The 4,336-nt window shown below is 59.2% G+C and overlaps 1 long non-coding RNA gene across 1 annotated transcript; it reads left to right on the forward strand.

Annotated features, from left to right (window-relative positions):
* Positions 1-2,602: 2,602 nt before the first annotated feature.
* LOC137466644 (uncharacterized) lies at positions 2,603-3,727 on the forward strand. Its single transcript, XR_010995252.1, has 3 exons — positions 2,603-2,803; positions 3,149-3,266; positions 3,644-3,727. It is a non-coding gene; the product is annotated as an uncharacterized lncRNA (long non-coding RNA).
* The last annotated feature ends 609 nt before the right edge of the window (positions 3,728-4,336 follow it).

Here is a 4,336-nt window from a genome sequence, read left to right on the forward strand (position 1 = left end):
CGTCCGCTCCGTGCGCTGGGACAGCCGGGCCCGGGGGCTGCTCATCGACCGCTCCCTCTTCGAGCGGGAGCTGCTCAGCCCGGGCGACGCCCAGGGCCCGGCCCCGCACACCTTCAGGGCCACGCAGTTCCGCAGCTTCGTGCGCCAGCTCTACCGCTACGGCTTCCGCAGGGTGCCGGGCCGGGTTGGCTCAGCTGCGCCGGGCGATGCCGGGGCTTGGCTCCACTACAGCAACCCCCGCTTTCGCCGCGACCCGCCCCGACCTCCTGCTCCGCATCAGGCGCCGGAGCGCGGCCAACAGGCAGCGGCCGGCGGCGGGGCGGGAGGGCCGCAGGCGCCCGCCCCGCGGCTCCCAGCAGCTCCCCGGGGCGCGGCCGCTGCCGCACGGGCGGGACGGGCGCAGCCGCTTCAAGCCGCTCTCCAGGGAGCGGCCGCCGCTGCCGCCCGGGCGCCCGCCCAGCGGCCTCCTGCTGCTGCACAGGGAGCGGACGCTGCCGGACGGGCGGGAGCTGCGCAGCCCCCCGGCCTGGCCGCTTCCAGCCGCCCCCCCGGGCAGCGGCCGCTGCTCGCTCGGCGCCCGCCCTGCGGCTTCCACCTGCTGCACAGGGACCGGCCGGTGCCGGCCCGGCGGGAGGGGCCGAGCCGCTTCCAGGAGCTCTATGGGGAGCGGCCGCCGCCCGCCAAGCGGGAGCTGCTGCGGATCCCGCCCTGCGGCTTCTTCGGTTTCTACGGGGAGCCGCTGCTGCCGCTCGGGCGGGAGGGGCCTCGCAGCCGCTTCCAGCAGCTCTACGGGGGGCGGCTGCCTCCGATCGACCGGGAGGTGCTCAGGATCCAGCCCTGCAGCTTCCAGCAGCTCCACAGGGAGCAGCAGCCCCCAGCCCACGAACCGCGAGGTAGGAAAAGAGTTGTAGCCTTGCTTTTCCCCAAAAGGTCCTGAAAAGTGACTGTTTGAAGTATTTCTCCACAAGGTTCTGTCATTCTCGGCCCAAAATTCTCAAGCTTATTTAGAAGGGGCACCTCGAGAGCCAAAAGATTCTCTGCCTGGTTTTCCTGCCTGCTTCCTGTGATGGTTGATCCAAGGCAGCAACAGAGATCTGTGTCCCAGAGCCACATTGTGGAGTGTGACCAATGTCTCTGGATTCTTGCAGCCACCTCGGGCACTTCAGCCCCCAGCGCTCCACCTGGCAGTGCAGGTTGTGCAGCATCGACGGCCTCCGGCTCAGCCTGGAATGCACCTGGTGAAGAGCAGTTGCCACCAGTGGATCTTGGCTTTGCCGTCGAGCAAATGATCCGGGAGATCAGGAGATCCCTGCCTGAAAGGTCTCCCTCTGCTCAGGTAACCCATTGGAGGGGAATGGAAGAGGCTGGGCTGAAAGCTTTGGAACGCTGTTACATGGAGAAGGAGAGCAACTGTATCCTTGATGCGATTCCAGCAAAATACTGAATGATCTTTAGTTTTCTTTTTTTCTATTGTTCTTTCAAGGGCAATATGAATGTTGCCCCTGAGTCTTCAGGAGGGGAGCCTGTTAACCGGGCTGCAGCAGAGGAAACTTCATCTGGCACCGAGAGCTGCGAGAACAGTTCCCCAGAGCCCGAGGAGCCTGGTAAGGACAGAGCCCCCGTTGGTTTAGAGAGGTGTGAGACGGCTGCTCTGAGCCTGCCTCTGGCAGGAAGGGAGACGAGAAGAGTTGAGCTCTTGTCTGCAGGGTTGGTGCTTCCTGGTGCCTTTAGTTCAAAGGCACATGCACAACCTGCCTGAGCTCTGCCCTCCACGCTTCGCCAGAGGCTTGGACACTGAGTCCTCTGCTGTGGCAAGAGAGCAGGGAATAAACCTGACCTTGTGGGAGTTGTGCCACCAAGCTGGGTGTCCCAGTCTGGTTCATACCTCAGCCCCCAGCAGCCTTCAGCCATTTCAGTGAGGACTGTGGTCTCTCTGTCACTGGGACTGTCTGTGTTTCAAGCTCTCGTGGGTGCCATTTGCATTGTGGGTGCTGAGACTTTATTAGAATACTTAAATACTTTACACAGTTCCGTCTTGAAAACTTGGAAGGATCCCTGTTCTTTATAGAGCAGGCTTCAAATTGCCAAGTGAGAGTCTGCCTTTCAGGCCATCTTTTAATGTCCCTGATAGAAGGACAATTGGTGCTCAAGGGGCGCTTGCACAAGGGCCAGGATTGTCTCAGTGTTCCCTTTGCTTCCCAGATCCCGCGTGATCAACGTGTACAGTAGGGCTGCCCTGTGTGCCAGGAAGAGACAGAGGGAGAGCCTGTGACCATTGGGCAGGTAGAATTCCTCTGTCTCTAGTTATATTTATAGATGTGTATGGTTATGTTTATTGCTATATGTAGTTGTATTTATAGATTTATGTAGTTATATTTATCTATCTATATCAACAGAGATTTGTCTAGTTAATTTATTTTTAGTTTTAGGTGTATATATTTATATTTTTAGATGTGCAGTTATAGTTGTAGATGTCCATAGTTGCCTTTATACATGTGTATAGTTACATTTACATATCTATAGTTATATTTGTAGATAGGCATATTTATATTGATATATGGGGGTTTAGTTACATAGATTGATATCTGTATAGGTGTAGGCCTCTTTTTAACCTCTTCCCCTGCTCTGCTTCCTCCCTCACCTCTTGCTTTTCCCCCGTGCTCCCTCTGTCCCCTCTCCCTGTGCTGGGTCCGAGCTGGCGGCCGGGCCGGGCGGAGCAGCAGTTCCAGCCCCGGGTGTCCCTGGAGCGGTGGGAGCTGCCGGTGGCCCCAGGCACTGTCCCCTGAGGAGCTGCTGAAGGACGGTGAGACTGAGGGGGCTGAGGGGGCGGTGACGCTGAAGGGACGGTGACCCTGAGGTGCTGCTGGGGCTGAGGGCTGTGGGGCAGCCGAGGGCGATGGTGGCACTGAGGTGACAGGGAAGTGGCACAGGCCGAGGGGTGGCGGGTCTAGGGGGACGGGATGGGTCAGAAGGGACTGAGGGGCTGAGAGGACTGTGAGGGGCTGAAGAAACTGAAGGGGGCTGGGGTTTGCCGAGAGCATGGCGGGGCTGAGGGGATAGAGGGGGCCGGCAGGGAGCACAGAGGGCTCCGGGACTGCAGCTCTGCCAGGCCTTGGAACCAGTTGCGGAGCCTCCGCTTTTGCCACAGCTGCAGTGGAGACCTTGAGGACAGCCGGAGACTGACGGGAGCCAGCAGGGAGAAGCTGAAGGCCAGCAGCAAGAGCAGGGAACGGGGACCTGCTGCTGGCACACTGGAGAGAGCCCGGGTGAGGCCACAGGGCCGGGGAGGCAGGGTGGGGCTGAGGGTGGCGTGGGCTGTGGCCGTGGGCACTGCCCGGCGGGGCAGCAGCGGGCCCTGCCCGTGCTGGGGCTGCTCAGCGCAGCTGCCCCGGCCGGCACAGGGGCTGTCCTTGGGCAAGGCAGCTGTGCCGGCAGGGCCCGGGTGCTGTGCCGGCTGTGCCGGGCTGCCGGGGCTGCGGGACAGTCCCGCCGCGGCTGCGCTCACCACAGCCTGGCCCGCTCGGCTGCTTTTTCTTTCTAACCCTCCTGGGGAGGCTCTGAGATCTTCCCTTCCCTGATGGAAGTGCAGCTGCTGCCAAGGAAAACGTCTCCATACTGACTCAGTGCTCCCTTTACTTCCCAGCTGTGCCATCTGCCGTCCCTGTCCAGGAGAGCTGCTCTGCACGGGAGGAAGAGACCGAGGGAGAGGCTTTGAAGATGGGGCAGCAGCAAGAGCAGGGAACGGGTGTTATAAGTTAAAGTAAATAATTTGTGTGATCCTTTAGGGATTGATAAAAAGAATTTTATTGATTACAGCAAGCAGTGACAAGCAAACAGCGCTGGGTGCAGCCGGGGAGTCAGTGCTCCGCCAAGGCTCACACCGCTTCCCTTTTCCCACGGTCTTTTATTCTCCCCCTTCTTCCGCGTTTGTGGCTTTTCCGGGAGTACTCTGTGCGTGCGCCTCCAGTTGCTAGGGGGTCGCCGCCTGCTCTCTGGTGGTCGTCTGGATGAAGGCTCTCCTCCTCTTCCTCGCTGGGGGTTTATGACCCTGTAACAATCTTTCCATAGATGGTTACACACCTCCCGACCCTAGTTGTACCATCAACTTAAGGAGTCAGCATATCCTCGGGTTTCCTGTTATTCACAAAAAACCTCTTCCTTTGCCTGAGTTCCTGTTTAATGATGAACAAAGAGACTTCTCTTATCTGTTACAAGGGGTCTGGAACACAAGTCCTGTGAGGAATGACTGAGGGAGCTGGAGTTGTTTATCTTGGAGAAGACTCAGAGTTGACCTTATCACTCTCCACACTCCCTGAAAGGTGGTTGCAGTCAGGTG

This window comes from Anomalospiza imberbis, unplaced genomic scaffold (genome assembly GCF_031753505.1).
Source record: "Anomalospiza imberbis isolate Cuckoo-Finch-1a 21T00152 unplaced genomic scaffold, ASM3175350v1 scaffold_355, whole genome shotgun sequence".
In the NCBI taxonomy this organism is placed as follows: domain Eukaryota; kingdom Metazoa; phylum Chordata; class Aves; order Passeriformes; family Viduidae; genus Anomalospiza; species Anomalospiza imberbis.